At 41.6% G+C, this 15,486-nt stretch overlaps 1 protein-coding gene across 1 annotated transcript in view; it reads right to left on the bottom strand.

The window, feature by feature from the left end:
* Positions 1–15,486, bottom strand: part of IQUB (IQ motif and ubiquitin domain containing) — a 271,536-nt gene that overhangs the window by 144,125 nt on the left and 111,925 nt on the right. The gene's annotated exons all lie outside the window — the stretch shown is intronic.

The raw sequence follows: 15,486 nt of genomic DNA, 5'->3' as shown, positions 1-15,486 counted from the left end.
ATGGCAGAAAATAAATAATAATGCTCCTTCAGTTGTACTTGTGACACTTTTATATCTGGAAAAGGAAAATATCTTTTTGATAAATTAAACATGAGAAGATGGGGACACAACAGAAATGTCAATATTCTATTTCAAAATGCTATGTTGTTGCATGAATGCTGTCATATGACATTCAAAGAGAACAAATATAGCAAATATTTCACTGTCTGAGAGTCTTGACAGTTATATAGAGCTATATATGTTAAAGCTGATGTACTAATGATGTAAGAGATATGTATTTCTTAAGACTAGAAGATTTGACATAGAAAGAACAAACAATATTATTTTAAACTCAAAAGTAACAGATTTTATCATTGTTAAGAATTTAAGATATATTTATAGAGAAAGTGATAGATGACACCCTCCCTTATTTTCAGTACAAATGAAACAACCTATCCTGTTGTTTGCTATGCATTTACTTTACTAACTATGCAGAGATAGGTAAAAGGGACATTGAAGTTTTTTTTAATTATATATCACAAATTATTTACTGTGTTCGTGGCAAATAACTGCATGTAAAATGAATATTTTTAAAGCAATTAAAGCTGTCATTTAATTAGAACATTCCGAAAAGGCCTCATTTTGAATATTTTTTTTTATCTAACTTCCTTTCTTTTCCAGCCAATTAAGGAAATATATAAACATACTCTTTCACATATCAACCAATCACCGTTTAGCATGTAGAATTGTAAGGGTTTTGTTTTTCATGGAATTACGCTACAAACTTTGGGAGGAGTGGAAAAACAAAATGTATGTTTACCTGATAAATTTATCTCTTTCTGGATATGGTGAGTCCACGGCTTGAGTAATTTCTGTTGGGAATATCACTCCTGGCCAGCAGAAGGAGGCAAAGAGCACCACAGTTAAACTGCTAAGTATCACTCCCTTACCCACAACCACCAGTCATTTGACCGAAGGGAAATGGAGAAAAAGGAGTAACACAAGGAGTAGAGGTGCTTGAGGTTATAGTCAAAAGAACAACTGTCTTAAAATAAAGGGTGGGGCCATGGACTCACCATATCCGGAAAGAAAGACATTTATCTGGTAAGCATAAATTTTGTTTTTCTTTCCTAAGATATGGTGAGTCCACAGCTTGAGTAATTACTGTTGGGAACCAATACCCAAGCTAGAGGACACGGATAAATAGGGAGGGACAAGACAAGCAGTCCTAAACAGAAGGCACCACCGCATGAAAACCTTTCTCCCAAAAGAAGACTCAGCTGAGGCAAAAATATCAAATTTGGAAAATATGTATGTATAAAGTATGTAGAGAAGACCAATTTGCAGCCTTGCATTTTTGAAAGCCCAAAAAGAGGAAACAGCTCTTGTGGAATGAGCCGTAATTCTCTCAGGAGGCTGCTGTCCAGCAGTCTCATAAGCCAAATGAATTATACTTTGTAACCAAAAAGAAAGAGTAGTAGCAGTAGCTTTCTGACCTTTACGTTTCCCAGAGAAACAGACAAAGAGGGCAGAGGACTGGCGAAAATCCTTAGTCGCCTGTAAGTAGAATTTAAGAGCACGTACAAAATCTAAATTGTGTAACAAACGTTCTTTGGAAGAAGAAGGATTAGGACACAGAGAGGGAACAACAATTTCCTGATTGATATTTCTATTAGAAACAACCTTAGGAAGGAAACCTAACTTAGTACGAAGAACCGCCTTATCGGCATGAAAAATAAGGGGAATCACACTCCAGAGCTGAGAGTTCCGAGACTCTGAGCAGAAGAGATAGCAACAAGAAACAAAATCTTCTAAGATAACAACTTATTGTCTATGGAATGCAACTGCTCAAATGGAGCCAGCTGTAAAACTTTAAGAACAAGGTTAAAGGGACACTGAACCCACATTTTTTCTTTCATGATTCAGATAGAGCATGCACTTTTAAGCAACTTTCTAATTTAATCCTATTATCAATTTTCCTTCTTTCTCTTGCTATATTTATTTAAAAAAGAAGGCAGGCATCTAAGCTTTTTTCTTGGTTTAGAGCTCTGGACAGCACTTTTTTATTGGTGGATGAATTTATCCACCAATCAGCAAGGACAACCCAGGTTGATCACCAAAAATGGGCCAGCATCTAAACTTACATTCTTGCATTTCAAATAAAGATACCAAGAGAATAAAGAAAATTTTATAATAGGCATAAATTTGAAAGTTGATTAAAATTGCATGCTCTATCTGAATCAAGGAAGAACAAATTTGGGTTCAGTGTCCCTTTAAGGCGCCAACAGACTTAAAGACAGGCCTGATTTTGACCAAGGCCCGACAAAAACATTGTACATCTTGCACCTCCGCCAAACGTTTATGTAGTAAAACTGATAAAGCAGAAATCTGACCCTTCAGGGTACTGACTGACAATCCCTTTTCCAGGCCTTCGTGAAGAAAAAATAAAATTCTAGGAATTCTAATTCTACTCCAAGAGTAGCCCTTGGATTCACACCAATAAAGATATTTACGCCATATCTTATGGTAAGTCTTTCAGGCTTGCGAGCCCGAATCATGGTCTCAATGACAGACTCATAAACACTACGCTTAGACAAAATTAAAGGGACACTGAACCCAAATTTTTTCTTGTGTGATTCATTTTAAGCAACTTTCTAATTTACTCCTATTATCAAATGTTCTTTAGTCTCTTGGTATCTTTATTTGAAATGCAAGAATGTAAGTTTAGATGCCGGCCCATTTTTGGTGAACAACCTAGGTTGTCCTTGCTGATTGGTGGATACATTCATCCACCAATCAAAAACTGCTGTCCAGAGGTCTGAACCAAGAAAAAAGCTTAGATGCCTTCTTTTTCATATAAAGATAGCAAGAGAACAAAGAAAAATTGATAAAAGGAGTAAATGAGAATGTTGCTTAAAATTGCATGCTCTATCTGAATCACAAAAGAAATATTTTGGGTTCAGTGTCCCTTTAAGCGTTCAAACTGCAAGCAGTCAGCTTCAGAGAAAAGAGATTTGGATGAAGGAAGGGACCCTGAATCAGGAGGCCCTTCCTCAGAGGTAGTCTCCAAGGTGGGAGAGATGACATCTCCACTAGGTCTGCAAACCAAATCCTGCGAAGCCACGCAGGGGCTATTAGAATCAATGACGCCCTCTCCTGTTTGATACGAGCAATGACTCGTGGAAGGAGAGCAAACGGAGGAAACAGGTATGCCAACCTGAAAACCCAAGGAACCACCAGAGCATCTATCAGAACGGCCTGCGGATCTCTTGACCTTGAACCGTACCTTGGAAGCTTGGCGTGCTGACGGGACGCCATTGGATCTAACTCCGGTACCCCCCCCCCCATTTGAGTACTAAGCTGTAAAACACCTCTGGATGGAGTTCCCACTCCTGGGGATGAAAAGTCTGCCTGCTCAAAAAATCCGCTTCCCAGGTGTCTACTCCTGGAATGTGGATGGCAGATAGACAGCAATTGTGGGTCTCTGCCCACTGAATAATCCAAGTAACCTCCTTCATGGCTAAAAAATTATTATTATCAGTTATTTGTAGAGCGCCAACAGATTCCGCAGCCTCCGAGTTCCTCCCTGGTTATTAATGTAAGCCACAGAGGTTATGTTGTCTGACTGGAACCTGATAAACTGTGCTGAGGACAACTGAGGCCAAGCCAATAGAGCATTGTAAATCGCCCTCAACTCCAAGATGTTGATGGGAAGAGCAGACTCCTCCCAAGTCCAAAGGCCCTGAGCTTTTAACGAGTTCCAGAATGCTCTCCAGCCCAGCAGGCTGGTGTCCGTGTTCACAATCGCCCAGGAAGGGCTTCCAAAAGCATGTGCCCTGAGACAGATGTTCCTGAGAAATCCACCACGGGAGAGAGTCCCTTGATGACTGACCTAACTCTATTCTCTGAGATAGATCCGCATGGTCGCCATTCCATTGTCTGAGCATGCACAACTGGAGAGCTCTCAAATGGAATTGAGCAAAAGGAATGATGTCCATGGAAGCCACCATCATACCAATTACCTCCATACATTGAGCCACTAAAGGATAAGCAGTAGCCAGATGACAGAGGAAATTATTTTGTTTTTCCTGACCTCTGTCAGAAAAATCTTCAATAGAGAATCTATTATGGTCCCTAAGAACACTACTCTTGTAGCAGGGGAAGGGGAGCTTTTTTTCCAGATTCACATTCCATCCGTGGGAACGAAGAAAAGACAACAATATCTCTGTGTGAGATTTTGCTTGTTGAAAGATGGCGACTGAACCAATATGTCGTCCAGGTAGGGTGCCACAGCAATTCCACGAGAACGGATCACTGCCAAATGAGCCCTTTGAAAAAATTCTGGGAGCCGTGGCTAGATCAAATGGAAGGACCATGAACTGGAAATATTTGTCCAGAAAGGCAAATCTCAGGAATCTGTGATGGTCCTTGTGAATAGGAACATGAAGATATGCATCATTTAGGTCTAAGGTTGTCATGAACTGATCCTCTTGTACTAAAGGAAGAATGGAGCGTATAGTCTCCATCTTGTAGGATGGTACTTTGAGAAACTTGTTTAGACACTTCAAGTCTAGAATGGGACGGAAACTTCCCTCTTTTTTGGGAATAGGTTGGAGTAGAACCCGAGACCCTGTTCCTGCACTGGAACTGGAACTATCACTCCCAGGGAGGAAAGATGTTGAATACATTTCAAGAACACATCTCTCTTTATCTGGTCTGCAGATAATCTTGAAAGATGGAATATGCCTCTGGGAGGAAATGTCTTGAATACCAATTTGTAACCCTGGGATACTATGTCCACAGTCCAGGGATCTGGGGCATCTCGTATCCAGGCTTGAGAGAACTGAGAAAGTCTGCCCCCCACCTGATCCAATCCCAGATTGGGGGCAAACCCTTCATGCTGATTTGGAATCAGCTGCGGGTTTCTTTGATTATTTCCCTTTGTTCCAAGACTGATTGGGTTTCCAAGAAGACTTGGTTTGTTCCTGCTTGGAAAAAGAAGGGGAAGGCTTTCCTCTAAAGTTACGAAAGGAACAATAATTAATCTGACGTCCTTTAGGCCTATTCTTCTTATCTTGAGGTATAAAAGACCCTTTTCCACCCGTAATATCAGAGATAATTTCTGACAAACTGGGTCCAAACAAGGTTTTGCCCTTCAAGAAAAAATGGAATGGATATAGTGACCATTCTATAATACAAGAAGTACAAAAAATATAGCGGAGCACCAGTCCAATTGTTGTAAGATAAAAGAAAACTTTATTTTTCATTTGGATAAAAAGAACAACAACAGGGTGCCATTCTCCTAATAGGAGTCAGCTCCTACAGCTGCAAACATGTTTCGGCTGTTGCCGTTATCAAAGCTGTAGGAGCTGACTCCTATTAGGAGAATGGCACCCTGTTGTTGTTCTTTTTATCCAAATGAAAAATAAAGTTTTCTTTTATCTTACAATTGGACTGGTGCTCCGCTATATTTTTTGTACTTCTTGATCTATTGACCTACAAGCGTGCCAGCACATCCAGAGGAGACTACTCCACACTTACCCTGTTGAACTGCTTCAATACGGGCTCACCGCAGCTACAATCAAGTTTTTCCTTCACAGAGGACGTGCATGTGGACCACGCCCCCCTCAACTCTGACGTCTGAAGAGGGCTTGTTAGGGATCAGAAGCCTCACGCCACGATCGGAGGGATTTCTACTGTCCAAGTTTGTAATATACATTTACCCGGATAGGAGCTGAGAGGCCACAGGGTCCACATTCCCCAGGACCGGACGAATCGGAAGTGAGTGAGGGGAGGCATCAGACTGCACTCGGTGGAGCATCTGACAAGCGCTGAGGAGCGGGTGAGTCCGTTAATATAGAGGACTTGGTTTCTGAATTTTGTAATTCCTATCGACTTAGCACGCAGTGGGTTTAAAAGGGAGAGTACTCTTGCTACATTCTATAATACACACATAGCACTCATGTAGACAAATTTATCATATAATATATTATGGACAAAGTAATCACCTAATAGGTTGGGAGTTTTCGCTGCAATACTTAAAACATAACTTTTATTAAATACGCAAAAAAACGAGATAAAATAAAGGGATGTGCAATTAAAAACATTAGCTAAAGTAAGGGGATATAGATATTAATAATCTGTTGCTAATATGACATCATAGGCAATACACAGACAGTACTAGGCATCTGTGTTTAAGATAACTTCAAATAAAAAATCTATATATATTCACAACATATCTCCTGGAGATTAACCATTTAGGTTATTAAATGCCACCAAGGTAATAACGTTACCAGTCTCTCAGGGATTTTGTTGCTCATTGGAAATTGTATCATTGGATACTCAAGTCTCCTTATCTTGTAGAGTTACTTTAGAGGAAACGTCCACAGACCAGGATTTCAACCATAATGCCCTGCGAACTAGGACAGCGAAACTAGAAGTTTTATCTCCTAGTCTAACAACCTGTAAAATGGCATCTGCAATATAGGAATTGGCCAATTTAAGAGCTTTAATCCTATCTTGAATTTCATCCAAGGAAATTTCTACTTGAAGAAAATCAGACAAGGTGTCGAGCCAATAAGATGCCGCACTAGTCAAGGTGGCAATACACATCACAGGTTAAAATTGGAGACCTTGATGAACATAAATCTTTTTCAAATAAGCCTCCAGCTTCTTGTTCATCGGATCCTTAAAAGAGCAGCTATCCTCAATAGGAATAGTGGTTCTCATAGCCAGAGTGGAAATGGCCCCTTCAACTTTGGGTACAGTATACCAAGGGTCTTTAATGGAGTCCTCGGAACGAAACATTTTTCTTAAAAATGGGAAACAGGGAAAAAGACACCCCTGGTTTCTCCCATTCCTGTTAGATAATCTCCCTGGTACAGTCCAGCACAGGAAAAACCTCCAGAGTGGAAGGTTCATCAAATAAACTATTAAGTGTACTAGATTTCTTAGGAGTGACAACGACAGGGGTATCAGAGTCATCTAAAGTAGCTAAAACCTCTTTTAACAATACACAAAGGTGTTCAAGCTTAAATCTGAAGGATACCACTTCAGTCTCAGAAGAAGGAATTATACTGTTCAAATCTGAGATTTCACCCTCAGAAAGTCCCGATGCATCTTCTTCATCAGACTTATGAGAAAAGAAAATTTAAGCTTACCTGAAAAATTTGTTTCTTTTTAGACACAATGAGTCCACAGATTTCATCCTTATTTGTGGGATTACACCTCCTGGTCAGCAGGAGGAGGCAAAGAGCACCACAGCAGAGTTGTATATATAGCTCCTCCCTTCCCTCCCACTCCAGTCATTCGACCGAAGTTAGGACGAGAAAGGAAAAGCCAAGGTGCAGAGGTGTCTGAAGTTTACAAAAATTAACAACCTGTCTTAAAAGAACAGGGCGGGCCGTGGACTCATTGTGTCTAAAAAGAAGCAAATTTATCAGGTAAGCATAAATTTTCTTTTCTTTTTAAAGACACGATAAGTCCACGGATTTCATCCTTACTTGTGGGATACAATACCAAAGCTATAGTACACGGATGATAAGGGAGAGACAAGACAGGGAACCTAAACGGAAGGCACCACTGCTTGAAGAACCTTTCTCCCAAAAACAACCTCAGCTGAGGCAAAGGTATCAAATTTGTAAAATTTAGAAAAAGTGTGAAGAGAGGACCAAGTTGCAGCCTTGCAAATCTGTTCAACAGAAGCATCATTTTTGAATGCCCATGAGGAAGCAACAGCTCTAGTGGAATGAGCAGTAACTCTTTCAGGAGGCCGCTGTCCAGCAGTCTCATATGCCAAGCGGATGATACTCTTCAGCCAAAAAGAAAGAGAGGTAGCCGTAGCTTTCTGACCCTTACGTTTTCCAGAAAAAATGATAAACAGAGAAGAGGATTGATGAAAATTCTTAGATGCAGGTAAAACTTTAAAGCACGTACTACATCCAAATTGTGTAGAAAACGCTAATTTTGAGAAGGATTAGGATACAAGGAAGGAACGACAATCTCCTGATTAATATTCTTGTCTGAAACAACCTTAGGAAGAAAACCAAGTTTAGTACTTAACACCACCTTATCCGAATGAAAAATAAGGTAAGGTGAATTATATTGTAATGCCGAAAGCTCAGACACTCTTCGAGCTGAAGAAATGGCAACAAGAAACAAAACTTTCCACGATAATAACTTAATATCTATAGAATGCATAGGTTCAAACGGAACCCCTTGAAGAACTTTAAGAACTAAATTCAAACTCCAAGGAGGAGCAATCGGTTTAAACACAGGCCTAATTCTAGTCAAGGCCTGACAAAAAGATTGAACATCTGGAACATTTGCCAGACGCTTGTGTAACAAAATAGATAAAGCAGAGATCTGGCCCTTTAAGGAACTCGCTGATAGTCCCTTCTCCAATCCTTCTTGGAGAAATGACAAAATTCTAGGAATCCTAATTCTACTCCATGAGTAGCCTTTAGATTCACACCAATAATACAGTTACAGGTTTACGAGCCTGAATTAAAGCATCTATGACCGAATCAGAAAAACCACGTTTGGATAGAATTAAACGTTCAATCTCCAAGCAGTTAGCTTCAGAGAAACCAGATTCGAGTGAAGGAAGGGTCCCTGGATTAGAAGGTCCTTCCGCAATGGAAGAGTCCAGGGTGGCAGAGATGACATGTCCACCAAGTCGGCATACCGAATCCTGCGAGGCCAAGCAGGTGCAATGAGAATCACAGATGCCTTCTCTTGCTTGATGCGAGCAATGACCCGAGGAAGAAGTGCAAATGGGGGAAATAGGTATGCTATACTGAAGGTCCAAGGAACCACCAGAGCATCTATCAGGTCCGCCTGAGGGTCCCTAGACCTCGAGCTGTATCACAGGAGCTTGGCATTCTGTCGAGATGCCATGAGATCTATTTCCGGCAGACCCCACTTGAGAACCAGATTGGAAAATATATTTGGATGGAGTTCCCACTCTCCCGGATGAAAAGTCTGTCTGCTTAGAAAATCCGCCTCCCAGTTTTCCACCCCTGGGATGTGAATCACTGATAGATGACACGAATGGGTATCGGCCCACTGGATAATCTTGGCTACTTCGGTCATCAGTAAGGAACTCCTTGTTCCTCCCTGATGATTGATATAAGCCACTGTCGTTATGTTGTCCGATTGGAACCTGATGAATTGATTCCGATTGGAACCTGATGAATTGAGCCAAAATCAACTGACGCCAAGCCCAAAGAGCATTGAAGATCGCCCTCAACTCTAGGCTGTTGATAGGAAGAAGAGACTCTGTCTGAGTCCATACTCCCTGAGCCTTTAAAGAACCCCAGACTGCTCCCCAACCCAAAAGGCTTGTGTCTGTTGTCACTATCACCCATGAAGGTCTGCGAAAGCATGTCCCCTGGGACAGATGATCCAGAGACAACCACCATAGAAGAAAGTCCCTTGTCTCTTGCTCCAGGGTTATTCGAGGAGACAAATCTGTATAATCTCCATTCCACTGCCTGAGCATGCTTAACTGCAGAGGCCTGAGATGAAACCGCGCAAACGAGATGATGTCCATCGCCGCTACCATCAGTCCGATTACCTCCATGCACTGACCCACTGAAGGCCGAGGAGTGGACTGAAGGGTTCGACAAGTATTCAGAATCTTTGATCTTCTGACCTCCGTCAGAAAAATCTTCATGGATATAGAGTCGATTAGAGTTCCCAAAAAAGGTACCCTTGTCTGAGGGATTAACAAACTCTTTTCCAGATTCATCTTCCATCTGTGAGATCTCAGTAAGGATAGCACAATGTCGGTATGGGACTTTGTTTGATGATAAGATGACGCCTGGATTCGAATATCGTTGTAATGTCCCTTTAAGACATTCAACTCAATTCCTCCTGCCTATAAAACCACTCCCTTTTCTTCACATCATTGCTTGATTATTTTGTGCTTAGCCTGTTTTGTGTTCAACTTGTCCACAGCAGCCACTTTCAAGTCTGACCTCTAATTCAAATTCTTATTTTATTTAAGCAATCTCTATAGTTATTTACTGCTGTGTTACCTTGCTACTTTTTCAACTGTGAAGGATTCTTACTTTGGAACCTGCTTCTCTGCTTCAATCAGCTCAGCATACTGGATCTTTTTCCTTTTGGATTCCTACACTGCATCAAGTCCCGGCCGCAAGGATCACTTCCTCATTTTTGCTCACCTGCTGCACACTGTCTGCAAAGCTCTCATCTGTTCCTCCCAGCAACCTCTCCTTGTACCAAGTTGTAAGTAGATTGTTATCTAAAACATTGTTCACTGCTCTGAAAACTGGATCCAGTCCTTTCTTCATCTGCAACTAAGGTACAAACATTCATTAACTATTTATGCCATATCCTCCACCTTTTACAGGCATAACAAGCTGTTATAACCTCTGTTTGCTTAAGCTGCATATTAATCCACTGACTCAGTAATCACTTATGAACTCTCTTTATTGACCAAGTGAAATTCATTACCTGTGACTGTTAACCTATCAACTCCTGTTACTAGTTGCATGAGATTTCTAAAGGCACAGATTGTGATATTAACTATATCTTGTCTGCTATCCATTATGTCTTATTAACTTGCTGGCACAGTTTTTACCAGTTGTTACAGAATAACATTCTGGTTTCTTGTCCAGCTACATTTACAACCTTACAATCGTCCAGATAAGGCGCCACCGCAATGCCCCGCCAGCAGAGACCCCAGAACCTTTGTGAAAACTCTGGGTGCCGTGGCCAGACCGAAAGGAAGAGCCATGAACTGAAAGTGTTTGTCCAGAAAGGCAAACCTCAGGAACTTGTGATGATCCCTGTGGATAGGAACATGTAGATATGCATCCTTTAGATTGACCCTCCTGTATCAATGGAAGAATGGTACGAATAGTTTCCATCTTGAAAGATGGAACTCTGAGGAACTTGTTTAGACTCTTGAGGTCTAAAATAGGTCTGAAGGTTTCCTCCTTTTTGGGGACTACAAACAGATTTGAATAAAACCCCTGTCCCTGTTCCTGTATTGGAACGGGACAAATCACTCCCATGGAAGAAAGGTCTCTTACACAATGTAAGAACGCCTCTCTTTTTATCTGGTCTGCAGATAATCTTGAAAGAAGAAATCTTCCTCTGGGAGTAGAATTTCTGAACTCCAGTTTGAATCCCTGAGACACTATTTCTATAGCCCAGGGATCCTGAACATCTCATACCCACGCCTGAACGAAGAAGGAAAGTCTGCCCCCTACCAGATCTGGTCCCGGATCGGGGGCAAACCCATCATGCTGACTTGGAGTCAGCGGCGGGTTTCTTGGATTGTTTACCTTTGTTCCAAGAGAGGTTGGGTTTCCAAGTTGACTTGGTTTGCGAATAGTTCCCTTCCTGTTTAGAGGAGGAAGCGAAAGAATTTCCCTTGAAATTTCTAAAGGAACGAAAATTACTCTGTCGTCCGCTTATTTCTTTTGTCTTGAGGAAGGAAATGGCCCTTGCCTCCCGTGATGTCAGCAATAATTTCCTTCAATCCAGGTCCAAACAAGTCTTTCCCTTATAAGGAATTGCCAAAAGCTTATACTTGGATGATACGTCCGCCGACCATGGTTCAACCATAAGGCTCTGCGGGCTAGAATAGCAAAACCTGAAGTCTTAGCTGCCAATTTGGTAATTTGGTCTGTGATGAAGGAATTTGCTAATTTTAAGAGACTCCGCAAGAGCATCAAATCAATAGACTGCTGCACTGGTTACTGTAAAAATGCATGCGGCAGGTTGTAGAAGTAAACACTGGTGTACAAAGATCTTTTCCAGTAGACCCTCCAACTTCTTATCCATGGGTTCTTTGAAAGCACAACTATCCTCAATAGGAATAGTAGTCCGTTTGGCCAAGGTGGAAATAGCCCCTTCCACCTTAGGGACCGATTGCCAAGATTCCTTGACAGCGTCCACAATTGGAAACATTTTCTTGAAAATAGGAGAGGGAGAAAAGGGAATACCAGGTCTCTCCCATTCCTTAGCAATAATCTTTGAAGTTCGCTTGTGAACCGGAAAAACCTCAGAGTAAGAAGGAACCTCTAGGTATCTGTCTAACTTACTCAATTTCTCAGGAACGACCACTCCTGCGGAATCACAGTCATCTAAAGTCACTAAAACCTCAATAAGGAGTATGAGAAGCACATGAGTTTAAAAAGTGCACCAAACTAGTGTGCTATAAAAACTAGCCCACACACTGATTGGCCGCCATACAAGCCTCCTTTCTAATAGCCGGCCAATCACAGAGGTGTAAACACACACACCTCCATTACGGACGGACGCCCCACTGTCTCTTACCTCACCTGGCGCTAGTGCCGATATAGGTATTTTGATAGGTAACTCGACAGTAGTAGGGAGGGGGAGGGGTGTATGTGTGTAATGGAGGTGTGTGTGTTTACACCTCTGTGATTGGCCGGCTATTAGAAAGGAGGCTTGTCTGGCGGCCACAAGATGGCACTATTGTGTAATCTGATAGAAGTTGGACAGGTAGAAAAGGCACACCTGTACACTATTCAATAGACATGATTAAGAACCTAGTACAGGTTTGAAACGTTGTTTATATGATGGACCCTGCAAGAGATTAATAAAGGTCTTTTAAATCTTACTGGAGGCTGGAAAATTACTTCTTTGAAATTTACATTGGGGTCTGGCTAACCCTTTCCTGTGCCCCAGATAGAAAAAGGTGCTGTCTTTCACCACTACTTTTATATTACTGTATGAGAAATAAGTACAAAAATAGTATAGTACAGTGCTATCAATATAACAAGTGACTTTATTTTGTTTTGAACACTGTGACTTTAAGAAATAAACTTAGACGTTTTTTATTACTGTTGCAACATAAAAAATAAAACTTAAAGTCTAAGCAGATTAAGTCTGCAAACTAAATAACTGTTTGCACCGTTCAGACACCTCTCGCCTCACAGCTAAGCTGAGGTGCCTACCTGCCGCCAGTCCCCAGATCTCTGTCAGGAAAGCATTCGACTGGGCTATAAAGCGCTATTAACCTCCTACTTATTTAATCATGCGGTTCAGCGCACTGCCCGAAGAGCCGTACAAATCTCTGAAGAGTCATGTCCCAGAAATAAAGTAACTATTTACCCGTAAGGAGTCCATTCTGAGTATAACTAAGTGTGCCCCAGAAGTATTAGAAACTGCACTTACCTTAATGCTGTCTGACAGCAAGACAGCTCCAACAGGTGTAGGAGGTCCTCACCCTCCCATAGTCCTGTGGAAACAGATAAGACCTGAGTTAATTATTGCTTAGGTCATCCTGAGAAGGGCAGCATACCATATGGGAGGCTCAGTGAGAATTATATCCCACCAGTTGCCATCGCTCTAAAGCCACCAATTGCTCTCCTGTAGAGACTGACAGGGACTATGACTACACCATAAATAAAACAGCACACTCTGGCACTGCTTTTACAATAAAAATCTCCTATCACTAACGTAGGCAAAAAGAATGACTGGAGTGGGAGGGAAGGGAGGAGCTATATATACAGCTCTGCTGTGGTACTCTTTGCCTCCTCCTGCTGACCAGGAGGCGTAATCCCACAAGTAAGGATGAAATCCGTGGACTCATCGTGTCTTTAAAAAGAAAGGGCAACTTGGGAAGCAGAACACAGGCACCTTACTTTCTGAATTTCTAGCTTTCCTCTTGTGTTTTCCCTGTAATCTGGGAATGGCAGCTAATGCCGCAGATACCGCTTAAGATACCTGGGCAGTAATTTCTGCTTTTAAATAAACTCCACTAGGAGTTATAAAGGAACCACAGGGCACTGCATGTGACGCCACTGAGGCTTGGGACGTAGCAGGAGAAAGCTGAGGTATTATTTTAACAGCATCATCCTGAGAGAAATTAGACTAAAAAAAACATAATTTATGCTTACCTGATAAATTTATTTCTCTTGTGTGTATTCAGTCCACGGATCATCCATTACTTATGGGATATATTCCCTTCCCAACAGGAAGTTGCAAGAGGATCACCCAAGCAGAGCTGCTATATAGCTCCTCCCCTCACATGTCATATCCAGTCATTCGACCGAAACAAGACAAGAAAGGAGAAACCATAGGGTGCAGTGGTGACTGGAGTTTTAATTAAAATACAAGAGAAATAAATTTATCAGGTAAGCATAAATTATGTTTTCTCTTGTTAAGTGTATTCAGTCCACGGATCATCCATTACTTATGGGATACCAATACCAAAGCCAAAGTACACGGATGATGGGAGGGACAAGGCAGGAAAGTTAAACGGAAGGAACCACTGCCTGTAGAACCTTTCTCCCAAAAACAGCCTCCAAAGAAGCAAAAGTGTCAAATTTGTAAAATTTTGAAAAGGTATGAAGCGAAGACCAAGTCGCAGCCTTGCAAATCTGTTCAACAGAGGCCTCATTCTTAAAGGCCCAGGTGGAAGCCACAGTTCTAGTGGAATGAGTTGTAATTCTTTCAGGAGGCTGCTCTCCAGCAGTCTCATAGGCTAAACATATTATGCTACGAAGCCAAAAGGAGAGAGAGGTAGCCGAAGCTTTTTGACCTCTCCTCTGTCCAGAATAAACGACAAACAGTGAAGACGTTTGACGAAAATCTTTAGTTGCCTGTAAATAGAACTTCAGGGCACGGACTACGTCCAGATTATGCAAAAGTCGTTCCTTCTTTGAAGAAGGGTTAGGACAAAATGAAGGAACAACAATCTCTTGATTGATATTCCTGTTAGAAACTACCTTAGGTAAGAACCCAGGTTTAGTACGCAGAACTACCTTGTCTGAATGAAAAATCAGATAAGGAGAATCACAATGCAAGGCAGATAACTCAGAGACTCTTCGAGCCGAGGAAATAGCCATCAAAAACAGAACTTTCCAAGATAACAGCTTGATATCAATGGAATGAAGGGGTTCAAATGGAACACCTTGAAGAACGTTAAGAACTAAGTTTAAGCTCCACGGCGGAGCAACAGTCTTAAACACAGGCTTAATCCTAGCTAAAGCCTGACAAAAAGCCTGAACGTCTGGAACTTCTGCCAGACGTTTGTGTAAAAGAATAGACAGAGCAGAAATCTGTCCCTTTAACGAACTAGCAGATAAGCCCTTTTCTAAACCCTCTTGTAGAAAAGACAATATCCTAGGAATCCTAACTTTACTCCATGAGTAACTCTTGGATTCACACCAATATAAATATTTACGCCATATCTTATGGTAAATCTTTCTGGTAACAGGCTTCCGAGCCTGTATTAAGATATCAATAACCGACTCCGAGAAGCCACGCTTTGATAGGATCAAGCGTTCAATCTCCATGCAGTCAGCCTCAGAGAAATTAGATTTGGATGGTTGAAAGGACCCTGAATTAGAAGGTCCTTCCTCTGAGGCAGAGACCATGGTGGACAAGACGACATGCCCACTAGGTCTGCATACCAGGTCCTGCGTGGCCACGCAGGCGCTATCAGAATCACCGATGCTCTCTCCTGTTTGATCTTGGCAATCAGTCGAGGTAGCAGCAGAA

Source organism: Bombina bombina, chromosome 6 (genome assembly GCF_027579735.1).
Source record: "Bombina bombina isolate aBomBom1 chromosome 6, aBomBom1.pri, whole genome shotgun sequence".
Classification (NCBI taxonomy): domain Eukaryota; kingdom Metazoa; phylum Chordata; class Amphibia; order Anura; family Bombinatoridae; genus Bombina; species Bombina bombina.
The sequence above is the reverse complement of the archived record's forward strand: the minus strand, read 5'-3'. Positions and strand labels throughout refer to the sequence as shown.